This window comes from Oncorhynchus kisutch, unplaced genomic scaffold (genome assembly GCF_002021735.2).
Source record: "Oncorhynchus kisutch isolate 150728-3 unplaced genomic scaffold, Okis_V2 scaffold3554, whole genome shotgun sequence".
Lineage (NCBI taxonomy): Eukaryota > Metazoa > Chordata > Actinopteri > Salmoniformes > Salmonidae > Oncorhynchus > Oncorhynchus kisutch.
The window spans coordinates 338829-355455 of record NW_022265499.1 but is presented as its reverse complement, the minus strand read 5'-3'; the positions used below and the strand labels follow the sequence as shown (position 1 = coordinate 355455).

General features: G+C 48.7%; 1 protein-coding gene across 1 annotated transcript in view; it reads right to left on the bottom strand.

Moving 5' to 3' along the window:
- Positions 1 to 16627, bottom strand: part of LOC116371702 (uncharacterized protein KIAA0930 homolog) — a 54969-nt gene that overhangs the window by 27773 nt on the left and 10569 nt on the right. The window lies entirely within an intron of this gene.

The window sequence follows — 16627 nt, the reverse complement described above, 5'->3', positions numbered from 1 at the left end:
CCTATCACAGTTATCAGAGCAAGGAGGAGGACGGGACCCGGGCCACTCCTGGTTTACAGTAAACTCAAAGAGAAACGCTCTACTGTAATAAGTCTAGGTGGCTATTGGCTTTGGTCCTCAGGGAGATGGAATGGAGGAGATGTTTAACCTCAGGCTTTCCATTACAGGTCGACCGACTTTCCATCCATACAGGAAGTACTCTCACCCTTCGGGAAGTACTCTCACCCTTCGGGAAGTACTCTCACCCTTCGGGAAGTACTCTCACCCTTCGGGAAGTACTCTCACCCTTCGGGAAGTACTCTCACCCTTCGGGAAGTACTCTCACCCTTCGGGAAGTACTCTCACCCTTCGGGAAGTACTCTCACCCTTCGGGAAGTACTCTCACCCTTCGGGAAGTACTCTCACCCTTCGGGAAGTACTCTCACCCTTCGGGAAGTACTCTCACCCTTCGGGAAGTACTCTCACCCTTCGGGAAGTACTCTCACCCTTCGGGAAGTACTCTCACCCTTCGGGAAGTACTCTCACCCTTCAGGAAGTACTCTCACCCTTCAGGAAGTACTCTCACCCTTCAGGAAGTACTCTCACCCTTCAGGAAGTACTCTCACCCTTCAGGAAGTACTCTCACCCTTCAGGAAGTACTCTCACCCTTCAGGAAGTACTCTCACCCTTCGACTTATTCCACATGTCGTCGTGTTACAGACATTTTAAATGGATCACATTGACATTTTATTTGGTCACTGATCTACACACGATACTCCACAATGCCAAAGTGGAATTTTGTTTTTAAGAGTTATTTATTTTTTACAAATGAATTCATAATGAAAAGCTGAAATATCTTCAGTCAATAAGTATTCAACCCCTTTGTTATGGTAAGGAGCCTAAATACGTTCAGGAGTCAAAATGTTGCTTAACAAGTCACATAATAAGTTGCATGGACTCAATGTGTGTGCAATAATAATGTTTAGCATGATTTTTAAATGACGACCTCGTCTCTGTACCCACACACATACATACAATTATCTGTGAGGTCCCTCAGTCGAGGAGAGAATTTCAAACACAGATTCAACCACAAAGACCAGGGAGGTTTTACGTTGCAAAGAAGGGCACCTATTGGTAGATGGGTAAAAATGTTAAAAAGCTGACATTGAATATCTGTTAGAGCACGGTGAAGTTACTACACTTTGGATGGTGTATTAATACACCCAGTCACTACAACAATACAGGCTTCCTTAACTCAGTTGCCAGAGAGGAAGGAAACCACTCAGCGATTTCACCATGAGGCCAATAGTGACTTTAAAACAGTTAGAGTTTTAATGTCTGTGAAACCCTGAGGATGGATCAACACCATTGTAGTTACTCCTCAATACTAATCTAAATGACAGAGAGTTTTAATGTCTGTGAAACCCTGAGGATGGATCAACAACATTGTAGTTACTCCTCAATACTAATCTAAATGACAGAGTGGAAAGAAGGAAGTCTGTACAGGATAATAAATATTCTAAAACACTCTTCCTGTTTACAACAAGACACTAAAGTAAAACTGCAAAAAGAAATTGGCAAAGCAACTAACTTTATGTCCTGAATACAAAGTGTTATGTTTGGGGCAAATCCAACGACATGACTGAGCACCACTCTCCATATGGTCTAGTATAGTGGTGGCTGGATCATGTTATGGCTGAACACAGGCAAAATCCTAGAGAAACCCTGGTTCAGTCTGCTCTCCACCAGACACTGGGAGATGAATTCCCCCTTTCAGCAGGACAATAACCTAAAGCACAAGGGCACATCTACACTGGAGTTGTTTACCAAGGAGACAGTGAATGTTCCCGAGTTACAGTTTTCACTTACATCTGCTTGGAAATCTAAAGCAAGATCTGAACATGTCTGTCCAGCAATGATCAACAACCATCTTGACAGAGCTTGAAGAATTAAAAAAAAAAATCGCAAATATTGTACAATCCAGGTTTGCAAAGCTCTTAGAGACTTACCCAGAAAGACTCACAGCTCTAATCACTGCTAAAGGTGATTAACGTATCGACTCAGGTGGATGAATAATTATCTAATCAAGATATACAAGTGCTTTACAAATATGTTAGAATTTGTTAAGCACTTTGACAGCGCATTTTGTGTAGATCGTTGACAACAAAATGGCAACAGAATCCATTTTAATCCCATTTACACAACAAAATGACAACAGAATCCATTTTAATCCCACTTCCACAACAAAATGACAACAGAATCCATTTTAATCCCATTTCCACAACAAAATGTGGAAAAAGTCCAGGAGTGTGAATAGTTCCTGAAGGCTCTGTATATTGTGCACTACTTTTGACCAGAGCCCATAGACTCAGTAGTTTCCATTCCATATAGTTTCACTGGGGCACGATATAGGCAATAAGGCTACCATTTCGGAGACAGACAGGGTTCTTCTCTAATGGAAGGAAGCAGCTTCTGACACAAAATGGCCATTCAGTTTAAACTGCTCATTCAGAGAAACACATTCCTCCATGCCATTTCATTACAGTGAGATTCAATTCAGTGTAACTCAATCTACTGAAGCGCTGTCTGGCTTTGATTGCTTCAATTTTGGAAATTCATTATTGTTGACAAATAACATGGTGTCAAAAAGATCGCATTTGGTTTCAATAACTATTTATTCAAAGAAAATCTCCCGAACTCTTAATGCTGACACCATAAATGATGAAACTGAAGCCTTTGTTCCTCTCAGACGAGTCTAGTTTCTACAGACAGAACGAAAGGGAACTGAAATACCACTACATTTCCTGATCCTGATTTTTTTAAAATTCTACCTTTATTTAACAAGGCAAGTCAGTTAAGAACAAACGATTACATTTACAATGGACGGCCTCCCCCGGCCAACACTGAGCCAATGGTGGGGCCTCCCCCGGCCAACCCCGGACGACACTGAGCCAATGGTGGGGCCTCCCCCGGACGACACTGAGCCAATGGTGGGCCTCCCCCGGACGACACTGAGCCAATGGTGGGCCTCCCCCGGCCAAACCCGGACGACACTGAGCCAATGGACGGCCTCCCCCGGCCAAACCCGGACGACACTGAGCCAATGGACAGCCTCCCCCGGCCAAACCCGGACGACACTGAGCCAATGGACGGCCTCCCCCGGCCAAACCCGGACGACACTGAGCCAATGGACGGCCTCCCCCGGGCCAAACCCGGACGACACTGAGCCAATGGTGGGCCGCCCTATGGGACTCCCAATGGACGGCCTACCCCGGACGACACTGAGCCAATGGACGGCCTCCCCCGGCCAAACCCGGACGACACTGAGCCAATGGACGGCCTCCCCCGGCCAACACTGAGCCAATGGTGCGCCGCCCTATGGGACTCCCAATCACGGCCACTTGCGATTCAGCCTGGATTGGAACCAGGGCGTCTGTAGTGACGCCTCTAGTACTGAGATGCAGTGCCTTAGAGTGCTGCGCCACCCGGGAGCCCCAACACACACAATCTGACAGCACTGCTGAACATTCCCCACCAGAGTACAGAATGCAGCCAGCATATCACATCTACCTGGGAGGCTGAGCAAACAGACACTTCAGCAGTTATATGAAACCTCCAACCAAGCGGACACTGCTTCCAGGAAATCTCCTCAACAACTTCTCCCCCTGACAGAGACTCAGGCTACTGAGGCTAGTCATCAGGATAGTCACACACACACACCAGTACACAGGTTACTGAGAATAGTCACACACAAGTACTCAGGCTACTGAGGCTAGTCATCAGGATAGTCACACACACACACACACACCAGTACACAGGTTACTGAGAATAGTCACACACACACACACACACACACACACACACACACACACACACACGCAAGTCATCAGGATAGTCACACACACACACCAGCACACAGGCCAGTCATCAGTGACCACGACTCACCCACCACCTGACTGCTTCCATGAGCAACAAGAGCTCACGGGTCTTGCCTCCCGAGTGGCGCAGTGCTTGCGGTGTCACTACAGCCCCGGGTTCGATCCCAAGCTGTGTCACAGCCGGCCGTGACCAGGAGACCTATGAGGCGACGCACAATTGGCCCAGCGTCGTCCGGGTTAGGGGAGGGTTTGGCCCAGCGTCGTCCGGGTTAGGGGAGGGTTTGGCCCAGCGTCGTCCGGGTTAGGGGAGGGTTTGACCGGCCAGGATATCCTTGACGCATCGCGCTCTAGCGACTCCTTGTGGCGGGCCGGGCACCTGCAAGCTGACTTCGTCATTGGATGGTGTTTCCTTCGACACACTGGTGCGGCTGGTTTCCGGGTGAAGCGAGCAGCGTGTCAGGAAGCAGTGCGGCTTGGCATTGTCGTGTATCGGAGGACGCACGGCTCTCGACCTTCGCATCTCCAGAGTCCGTAGGGGAGTTGCAGCGATGGGACAAGACTAACTACCAGATATCACCAGATTGGGGAGAAAAAAGGGCTAAAAGGTTTTTACATGTATTTATTTCTCACGTCTCACTTCAGAACACTTGTCCATAAACTTCACAACTCAATGGTTAAGTTCAGGCATTGATTTTGACTGTTTATGGTTAAGGTTTGGAATAGGGTCTCCCCAACCACAACACCTAGCTAACCAGCCGAGGGCCCCCCCCCCAACCACAACACCTAGCTAACCAGCCGAGGGCCCCCCCCCCCCCCCAACCACAACACCTAGCTAACCAGCCGAGGGCCCCCCCCCCCCCCAACCACAACACCTAGCTAACCAGCCGAGGGCCCCCCCCCAAACCACAACACCTAGCTAACCAGCCGAGGGCCCCCCCCCAACCACAACACCTAGCTAACCAGCCGAGGGCCCCCCCCCCCCCAACCACAACACCTAGCTAACCAGCCGAGGGCCCCCCCCCCAACCACAACACCTAGCTAACCAGCCGAGGGCCCCCCCCCATCCACAACACCTAGCTAATCAGCCAAGAGCCCATTAGAGGGAGAGTCAGGAGGTGAAACACTGAGCTTTAACTTCGCTGGGTAATAGAGCGTGGAGAGAGTGAGCGTGGAGAGAGTGAGAGCGTGGAGAGAGTGAGAGCGTGGAGAGAGTGAGAGGGTGGAGAGAGTGAGAGGGTGGAGAGAGTGAGAGGGTGGAGAGAGTGAGAGGGTGGAGAGAGTGAGAGGGTGGAGAGAGTGAGAGGGTGGAGAGAGTGAGCGTGGAGAGAGTGAGCGTGGAGAGAGTGAGCGTGGAGAGAGTGAGCGTGGAGAGAGTGGGGGTGGAGAGAGTGAGCGAGGGTGGAGAGAGTGAGCGAGCGTGGAGAGAGTGAGCGAGCGTGGAGAGAGTGAGCGAGCGTGGAGAAAGTGTGTAGAGACCCTGTCATCCCTTGTTGTCACAACAGAACCTCTACCCTGCCATCCCTTGTTGTCACAACAGAACCTCTACCCTGCCATCCCTTGTTGTCACAACAGAACCTCTACCCTGCCATCCCTTGTTGTCACAACAGAACCTCTACCCTGCCATCCCTTGTTGTCACAACAGAACCTCTACCCTGCCATCCCTTGTTGTCACAACAGAACCTCTACCCTGCCATCCCTTGTTGTCACAACAGAACCTCTACCCTGCCATCCCTTGTTGTCACAACAGAACCTCTACCCTGCCATCCCTTGTTGTCACAACAGAACCTCTACCCTGCCATCCCTTGTTGTCACAACAGAACCTCTACCCTGCCATCCCTTGTCACAACAGAACCTCTACCCTGCCATCCCTTGTTGTCACAACAGAACCTCTACCCTGCCATCCCTTGTTGTCACAACAGAACCTCTACCCTGCCATCCCTTGTTGTCACAACAGAACCTCTACCCTGCCATCCCTTGTTGTCACAACAGAACCTCTACCCTGCCATCCCTTGTTGTCACAACAGAACCTCTACCCTGCCATCCCTTGTTGTCACAACAGAACCTCTACCCTGCCATCCCTTGTTGTCACAACAGAACCTCTACCCTGCCATCCCTTGTTGTCGCAACAGAACCTCTACCCTGTCATCCCTTGTTGTCGCAACAGAACCTCTACCCTGTCATCCCTTGTTGTCGCAACAGAACCTCTATCCTGCCATCCCTTGTTGTCACAACAGAACCTCTACCCTGCCATCCCTTGTTGTCAGAACCTCTACCCTGCCATCCCTTGTTGTCACAACAGAACCTCTACCCTGCCATCCCTTGTTGTCACAACAGAACCTCTACCCTGCCATCCCTTGTTGTCGCAACAGAACCTCTACCCTGTCATACCTTGTTGTCGCAACAGAACCTCTACCCTGTCATCCCTTGTTGTCGCAACAGAACCTCTACCCTGCCATCCCTTGTTGTCAGAACCTCTACCCTGCCATCCCTTGTTGTATCACAACAGAACCTCTACCCTGCCATCCCTTGTTGTCACAACAGAACCTCTACCCTGCCATCCCTTGTTGTATCACAACAGAACCTCTACCCTGCCATCCCTTGTTGTCACAACAGAACCTCTACCCTGCCATCCCTTGATGTCACAACAGAACCTGTACAACTCTTTCCCCCTGAAGCTGATTGGAGGAGAGAATCACCACAGGGTTGTTCATCACTGTGTGGCTCAGGCTCCGTGCCAAATGGCACCCTGTTCTTATCTAGAGCAAGGAGAGAAGTGAGACGAGGTGGGAGAGAATAGGGTGCCATGTTGGGACACAGCCTGTGTCTCATCCTGAGCCTGGAGGAGGACAGGGGAGGACTGATTCCAAATCAATACCTCTTCCACACCAGAGGAACACAAGACTGGCTACAGACACACTGCCGTCTGGCAGATAGTGAGACAATCCTGGAGACGACTGATGAGTTTGTCCTTGTCCTGCAGTGTTGTCCTCTGTTCTCCCCTCCTCGATATCTGGCCCGTCATGGAAAAACAAGGAGGGAGAGGGGGGATGCTGACAGCAGCAGGATTTGACCACTGATTTGTCCTCTGGACTCAACCATGAGCTCACAGTTTCTCCCTTCACAGCCTTCTCCACTCCCCTCACTACACAGGGAAGGGGAGAGGTGAGGGGGAGGGAGGAGAGAGAGGAGTGGGGAGAGAGAGGGGGAAGGTGAGAGGTGAGGAGGGAGAAGGGGGAGAGAGAGAGTGTGAGGAGGGAGGGAGGAGAGAGAGGGAGAGCGAGAGTGAGGAGGGAGGGAGGAGAGGGGGAGGGAGAGGAGTGGGGAGAGAGGTGGGAGAGGAGTGGGGAGAGAGGTGGGAGAGGAGTGGGGAGAGAGGTGGGAGAGGAGTGGGGAGAGAGGTGGGAAAGGTGAGAAGGGAGGAGAGGGGGAGGGAGAGAGAGGGAGGAGAGGGGGAGAGAGAAGCGAATGGAGCAGGGCCTGTTTTCTCCAACGTGGTGCAACACAGACAAGAAGCCTCCTACCTAGAACAGTAGCCTTAGGGAGCCTGGTCTATAGTAGTACCACTATATACGGAATAGGGCCCTGTGGCTACCGGGAGGCTAGTCGGTGGATGTAGAGCGAGTGGCTACCGGGAGGATAGTCGGTGGATGTAGAGCGAGTGGCTACCGGGAGGCTAGTCGGTGGATGTAGAGCGAGTGGCTACCGGGAGGCTAGTCGGTGGATGTAGAGCGAGTGGCTACCGGAAGGCTAGTCGGTGGATGTAGAGCGAGTGGCTACCGGGAGGCTAGTTGGTGGACACCTTATTAAAGTACGACGGACCACAGATTCACCCTGCGCACCCTTATTGTCAAAGAAACAAATCAAAACGTGGGGTGAGACGGGGACGCAGCTTAATCCCCCACCCTCGTCAACACACAATCTGGACCCTCTATTTCTGAAACTATCCGCCGCCATTGTCGCAACCCCTAATACCAACCATGATCAAACTTTCTTTCATATCGTCTGAGATCCCCAAGGACTGGAAAGCTGCCGCGGTCATCCCCCCTCTTCAAAGGACCCAAACTGTTACAGACCTATATCCATCCTGCCCTGCCTATCTAAGGTCTTCGAAAGCCAAGTGAACAAACAGATCACCGACCATCTTGAATCCCACCGTACCTTCTCCGCTGTGCAATAAGGTTTCCGAGCTGGTCATGGGTGCACCTCAGCCACACTAAAGGTACTAAACGACATCATAACCGCCATCGATAAAAGACAATACTGTGCAGCCATCTTCATCGACCTGGCCAAGTCTTTCGACTCGATCACCATATTCTTATCAGCAGACTCAGTAGCCTCGGTTTTTCTAATGACTGCCTTGCCTGGTTCTCCAACTACTTTGCAGACAGAGTTCAGTGTGTCACATCGGAGGGCATGTTGTCCGGTCCTCTGGCAGTCTCTATGGGGGTGCTATCTAAACTCCAAACGAGCTTCAATGCAATACAACACTCCTTCCGTGGCCTCCAACTGCTCTTAAACGCTAGTAAAACCAAATGCATGCTTTTCAACCGATCGCTGCCTGCACCCGCACGCCCGACTAGCATCACCACCCTGGATGGTTCCGACCTAGAATGTGGACATCTATAAGTACCTAGGTGTCTGGCTAGACTGTAAACTCTCCTTCCAATCTAGAATCGGCTTTCTATTTCGCAACAAAGCCTCCTTCACTCACGCCGCCAAACTTACCCTAGTAAAACTGACTATCCTACCGATCCTCGACGATGTCATCTACAAAATGGCTTCCAATACTCTACTCAGCAAACTGGATGCAGTCTATCACAGTGCCATCCGTTTTGTTACTAAAGCACCTTATACCACCCACCACTGCGACCTGTATGCTCTCGTCGGCTGGTCCTCGCAACATAATCGTCGCCAGACCCACTGGCTCCAGGTCATCTACAAGTCTATGCTAGGTAAAGCTCTGCGTTATCTCAGCTCACTGGTCACGATGGCAACACCGTAGCACGCGCTCCAGCAGGTGTATCTCACTGATCATCCCTAAAGCCAACACCTCATTTGGCCACCTTTCGTTCCAGTTCTCTGCTGCCTGTGACTGGAACGAATTGCAAAAATCACTGAAGTTGGAGACTTTCATCTCCCTCACCAACTTTAAACATCTGCTATCTGAGCAGCTAACCGATCGCTGCAGCTGTACATAGTCTATTGGTAAATAGCCCACCCTTTTCACCTACCTCATCCCCATACTGTTTTTATTTATTTACTTTTCTGCTCTTTTGCACACCAATATCTCTACCTGTACATGACCATCTGATCATTTATCACTCCAGTGTTAATCTGCTAAATTTTAATTATTATCCTACCTCCTCATGCCTTTTGCACACAATGTATATAGACTGTAAAAAAGTTAAATTCTACTGTGTTATTGACTTGTTTATTGTTTACTCCATGTGTAACTGTGTTGCTGTCTGTTCACACTGCTATGCTTTATCTTGGCCATGTCGAAGTTGTAAATGAGAACTTAAATAAATAAATTAAATAAACACACGCACATTAAAACAAAGTGGTTTAATTCCACAACCACCTAAAAGGAAGCGATTCCCAAACCATCCATAACAAAGCCAACCCCTAGAGCGAGATTAACTGACCCAAACTTCAGGAAAGCTTTGACTATGTACAGACTCAGTGAGCATAGCCTTGCTATTGAGAAAGGCTGCCGTAGGCAGACATGTCTCTCAAGAGAAGACAGGCTATGTGCTCACTGCCCACAAAATGAGGTGGAAACTGAGCTGCACTTCCTAACCTCCTGCCCAATGTATGACCATATTAGAGACACATATTTCACTCACATTACACAGACCCACAAAGAATTTGAAAACAAACCCGATCTTGATAAACTCCCATATCTACTGGGTGAAATTGCACAGTGTGACATCACAGCAGCAAGATGTGTGACCTGTTGCCACGAGAAAAGGGCAACCAGTGAAGAACAAACCATTGTAAATACAATCCATATTTATTTATTTTCCCTTTTGTACTTTAACCATTTGCACATCGTCACAACACTGTATATATAATGACATTTGAAATGTCCCTATTTAAACATTTTTAAAAAATGTGAGTGTAATGTTTACTGTTCATTTCACTTCTGTTAATTATGCATTTCACTTGCTTTGTCAATGTAAACATACGTTTCCCATGCCAATAAGGCCCTTAAATTGACAGTCTGGATGCAAGGAGGGCTGTGGGAGAGAGAGAGAGTGTCTCGGTGCTGTGTGTAGACTCATCATCAGTCAGTTTGACTCATGAACCCATGTGGCAACAGACAGACAAATCTGTTTAAATCTCTCTAGGACAAGGTGACTTTAATCAATCATATTTCTTGGTCTGTGGTGTGTAATGAGGAACAACCAGACGCTGCACTTCCTAGTTACTAATAAGCATTGCACCTAGGGAAGACACTTTCTAGTTGGCTTAGATCGGGAAAATTATCATTGTTGTTGTTTCTTACATTATTTTCTCAGAATGTTTCATGTATTTATACCTACAGCCAGACATAACTGTTGGATTAGATCGTCGGTCGGTCACCAGACATAACTGTTGGATTAGATCGTCGGTCGGTCACCAGACATAACTGTTGGATTAGATCGTCGGTCGGTCACCAGACATAACTGTTGGATTAGATCGTCGGTCGGTCACCAGACATAACTGTTGGATTAGATCGTCGGTCGGTCACCAGACATAACTGTTGGATTAGATCGTCGGTCGGTCACCAGACATAACTGTTGGATTAGATCGTCGGTCGGTCACCAGACATAACTGTTGGATTAGATCGTCGGTCGGTCACCAGACATAACTGTTGGATTAGATCGTCGGTCGGTCACCAGACATAACTGTTGGATTAGATCGTCGGTCGGTCACCAGACATAACTGTTGGATTAGATCGTCGGTCGGTCACCAGACATAACTGTTGGATTAGATCGTCGGTCGGTCACCAGACATAACTGTTGGATTAGATCGTCGGTCGGTCACCAGACATAACTGTTGGATTAGATCGTCGGTCGGTCACCAGACATAACTGTTGGATTAGATCGTCGGTCGGTCACCAGACATAACTGTTGGATTAGATCGTCGGTCGGTCACCAGACATAACTGTTGGATTAGATCGTCGGTCGGTCACCAGACGTAACTGTTGGATTAGATCGTCGGTCGGTCACCAGACGTAACTGTTGGATTAGATCGTCGGTCGGTCACCAGACGTAACTGTTGGATTAGATCGTCGGTCGGTCACCAGACATAACTGTTGGATTAGATCGTCGGTCTCACCAGACATAACTGTTGGATTAGATCGTCGGTCGGTCACCAGACATAACTGTTGGATTAGATCGTCGGTCGGTCACCAGACATAACTGTTGGATTAGATCGTCGGTCTCACCAGACATAACTGTTGGATTAGATCGTCGGTCGGTCACCAGACATAACTGTTGGATTAGATCGTCGGTCGGTCACCAGACATAACTGTTGGATTAGATCGTCGGTCGGTCACCAGACATAACTGTTGGATTAGATCGTCGGTCTCACCAGACATAACTGTTGGATTAGATCGTCGGTCGGTCACCAGACATAACTGTTGGATTAGATCGTCGGTCGGTCACCAGACATAACTGTTGGATTAGATCGTCGGTCGGTCACCAGACATAACTGTTGGATTAGATCGTCGGTCGGTCACCAGACATAACTGTTGGATTAGATCGTCGGTCGGTCACCAGACATAACTGTTGGATTAGATCGTCGGTCGGTCACCAGACATAACTGTTGGATTAGATCGTCGGTCGGTCACCAGACATAACTGTTGGATTAGATCGTCGGTCTCACCAGACATAACTGTTGGATTAGATCGTCGGTCTCACCAGACATAACTGTTGGATTAGATCGTCGGTCGGTCACCAGACATAACTGTTGGATTAGATCGTCGGTCGGTCACCAGACATAACTGTTGGATTAGATCGTCGGTCTCACCAGACATAACTGTTGGATTAGATCGTCGGTCTCACCAGACATAACTGTTGGATTAGATCGTCGGTCGGTCACCAGACATAACTGTTGGATTAGATCGTCGGTCGGTCACCAGACATAACTGTTGGATTAGATCGTCGGTCTCACCAGACATAACTGTTGGATTAGATCGTCGGTCGGTCACCAGACATAACTGTTGGATTAGATCGTCGGTCGGTCACCAGACATAACTGTTGGATTAGATCGTCGGTCGGTCACCAGACATAACTGTTGGATTAGATCGTCGGTCGGTCACCAGACATAACTGTTGGATTAGATCGTCGGTCGGTCACCAGACATAACTGTTGGATTAGATCGTCGGTCGGTCACCAGACATAACTGTTGGATTAGATCGTCGGTCGGTCACCAGACATAACTGTTGGATTAGATCGTCGGTCGGTCACCAGACATAACTGTTGGATTAGATCGTCGGTCTCACCAGACATAACTGTTGGATTAGATCGTCGGTCGGTCACCAGACATAACTGTTGGATTAGATCGTCGGTCGGTCACCAGACATAACTGTTGGATTAGATCGTCGGTCTCACCAGACATAACTGTTGGATTAGATCGTCGGTCTCACCAGACATAACTGTTGGATTAGATCATCGGTCTCACCAGACTGTTGGATCCTTTGGTTGCAGCTCTACTCATCTCGGGGGCTGCACCAAAACGCCCACGCTGGAGAAGAGGTAGAAGGAGCGGGGCCCGAGTCTGACTCAGGAGGCGTACATCACATACACCACTTCAGAGTATATTACTCGCTAACGTTCAGTCCCTGGACACATAAAGTAGATGAGTTCAGGGCGAGGATCTCCTTCCAGAGAGATGTCATGGACTGTAACATACTCTGTTTTACGGAATCATGGCTCTCTCCGGATATAATTGTCCCATTCCATTCAGCCAGCGGGGTCCTCCGTCCATCGCGCAGACAGGAAGCAAGAACTCTCCGGGTAAAAGAAAGGCGGAGAAGTTTGTTTCATGATTAACTAGTCATGGTGTGATTGTGTTAACGTACAGGAACACAAGTCCTTTTGTTCTCCCGATCTGGAATTCCTTATCAAATGCCGATCGCGTTGCCTCCGGAGATCATTTTCTTCAGTCATTGTCACTGCTGAGTATATCCCCCTCCCAAAGCTGACACCATGACGGCTCTCAAGGAACTACATTGGACTATGTGCAAACTGGAAACCGCATATCCCGATGCCGCATTTATCGTAGCTGGAGACTTCAATAAAGGAAATCTGAGGAAATTGCTACACGCGCATCACGGACCCTGGATCACTGCTACTCTCTCTTCTGGGACGGCTGCAAGGCCCTCCCCATCCTTCCCTTCAGCAAATCAAATCACGCCTCCATTTTGCTCCTCCCCGCCTATTAGGCAGAAACTTAAAACAGGAAGTACCCGTGGTAAGGTCTGACCAATCGGAATCTACGCATCAAGATGGTTTTGGGTCGCCTCAGAATAGCATCGACATAAACACTGACTGGGTTCATCAGGAAGTACATACAGGATGTAGTTCCCACTCTGATGAGTAGAAGGTATCCCAACCAGAAACCGTGGATAGATGGAAACACTGCATTCAACCACGGTGACTGGGAACAGGGACGTGTACAAACAGACCAGCTATGACCTCCGTAAGAAAATTAAAAAGAGTCAAAATGACAGTACAGAGACAAAGTGGAGTTGCAATTCAACTGCTCAGACTCGAGACGTATGTGGCAGGGACTCCAGACAAATCACGTCGAAGACACTGACATCTCGCTCCAAGACAAGCTAAAACACCTTCACCCGCGTCGAAGAATACAACATCGAGCCGTTGACGCGGGCCCCTAACGCTCTCGAGGACTGTTCTTCTCCATGGCTGACGTAAGTCATTTAAGTGTGTTAACCCTCACAAGGCTGCCGGCCCAGACGGCATCCCAAGCTGCATTCTCAGAGCATGTGCAGACCAGCTGGCTGAAGTGTTCACGGACATATTCAATCTCTCCATATACCAAATCTGTTGTCCCTACTTGCTTCAAGATGTCCACCATTGTTCCTGTGCCCAAGAATGCGAAGGTAACTATTAAATTACTAGCACTCATTTTGTTATGAGAGGCTAGTTAAGCACCATTTCCACTTTGACACCCTAAACCCACCTCAATTTACACACCGCCCTAACAGATCCACAGACTCACCGTTAAGCTCAGGGCCCTGGGTCTGAACCCTGTGCAACTGGATCCTGACGGGACGACCCCAAGTGGTGAAGGTTGACAACAACACCTCTGCTACACTGACCATCAACACAGGTACCCCACAAGGGTGCGTGCTCAGCCCTCTCCTGTTATGCACCATCAGCCTGGTAGGTCTACTACTAGTGAACAGCAGTACTACCACCATCAGCCTGGTAGGTCTACTACTAGTGAACAGCAATACTACCACCATCAGCCTGGTAGGTCTACTACTAGTGAACAGCAGTACTACCACCATCAGCCTGGTAGGTCTACTACTAGTGAACAGCAATACTACCACCATCAGACTGGTAGGTCTACTACTAGTGAACAGCAGCACTACCACCATCAGACTGATAGGTCTACTACTAGTGAACAGCAATACTACCACCATCAGCCTGGTAGGTCTACTACTAGTGAACAGCAGCACTACTACCATCAGCCTGGTAGGACTACTACTAGTGAACAGCAGTACTACCACCACCAGCCTGGTAGGTCTACTACTAGTGAACAGCAGCACTACCACCATCAGCCTGGTAGGTCTACTACTAGTGAACAGCAGCACTACTACCATCAGCCTGGTAGGACTACTACTAGTGAACAGCAGTACTACCACCATCAGCCTGATAGGTGAACAGCAGCAGTACCAGAGAGTCATTGATAAAGTGTTGGTCTATATATGGAGTACAGCTCCTCTCCCAGAGAGACATGGTGTATATATAGAGTACAGCTCCTCTCCCAGAGAGACATTGATAAAGTGTTGGTCTATATATAGAGTACAGCTCCTCTCCCAGACAGACATGGTGTATATATGGAGTACAGCTCCTCTCCCAGAGAGACATTGATAAAGTGTTGGTCTATATATGGAGTACAGCTCCTCTCCCAGACAGACATGGTGTATATATGGAGTACAGCTCCTCTCCCAGAGAGACATTGATAAAGTGTTGGTCTATATATGGAGTACAGCTCCTCTCCCAGACAGACATGGTGTATATATGGAGTACAGCTCCTCTCCCAGACAGACATGGTGTATATATAGAGTACAGCTCCTCTCCCAGACAGACATGGTGTATATATGGAGTACAGCTCCTCTCCCAGACAGACATGGTGTATATATGGAGTACAGCTCCTCTCCCAGAGAGACATTGATAAAGTCCTGGTCTATATATGGAGTACAGCTCCTCTCCCAGAGAGACATTGATAAAGTCCTGGTCTATATATAGAGTACAGCTCCTCTCCCAGAGAGACATTGATAAAGTCCTGGTCTATATATAGAGTACAGCTCCTCTCCCAGAGAGACATTGATAAAGTCCTGGTCTATATATGGAGTACAGCTCCTCTCCCAGAGAGACATTGATAAAGTCCTGGTCTATATATGGAGTACAGCTCCTCTCCCAGAGAGACATTGATAAAGTCCTGGTCTATATATGGAGTACAGCTCCTCTCCCAGAGAGACATTGATAAAGTCCTGGTCTATATATAGAGTACAGCTCCTCTCCCAGAGAGACATTGATAAAGTCCTGGTCTATATATAGAGTACAGCTCCTCTCCCAGAGAGACATTGATAAAGTCCTGGTCTATATATAGAGTACAGCTCCTCTCCCAGACAGACATTGATAAAGTCCTGGTCTATATATAGAGTACAGCTCCTCTCCCAGAGAGTGGAACTTTACATCAGCTCTGCTCTAGAACACTGCTCGGCTCTAGAACACTGCTCGGCTCTAGAACACCTCATGACAACAGGAGAATCACCAAGATCCATTCTTGTGTTTCCTAAGTCAAAATGTCAGGCTGTAATGTGACTGTTTCTATTTCAACTATTTCAGTTGACTTTATACTACAAGACCAGCGCTCTGATGTGGTCTGTCAAACAGGGAACTACAACATAAAACACATACTGTTGTCACAGAGGAACACACACAGCCAGATGTGGGAGAAAATTCATGATACAGGACCTCATTGTCCTATAACCTGCAGTCCTCCTCAAGATGCTCATAGAGCATCAGTAACTAGAGTAGAGGACTGGGTAGTGGGACAGGGAGTCAGAGGGCCATCAGTAACTAGAGTAGAGGACTGGGTAGTGAGGCAGGGAGTCATAGGGCCATAGAGTTGGTGGTTGAAGATATCCCTCTAGTGGTGTGGGGGCTGTGCTTTGGCAAAGTGGGTGGGGTTATATCCTTCCTGTTTGGCCCTGTCCGGGGGTGTCCTCGGATGGGGCCACAGTGTCTCCTGACCCCTCCTGTCTCAGCCTCCAGTATTTATGCTGCAGTAGTTTATGTGTCGGGGGGCTGGGGTCAGTTTGTTATATCTGGAGTACTTCTCCTGTCCTATTCGGTGTCCTGTGTGAATCTAAGTGTGCGTTCTCTAATTCTCTCCTTCTCTCTTTCTTTCTCTCTCTCGGAGGACCTGAGCCCTAGGACCATGCCCCAGGACTACCTGACATGATGACTCCTTGCTGTCCCCAGTCCACCTGGCCATGCTGCTGTTCCAGTTTCAACTGACCT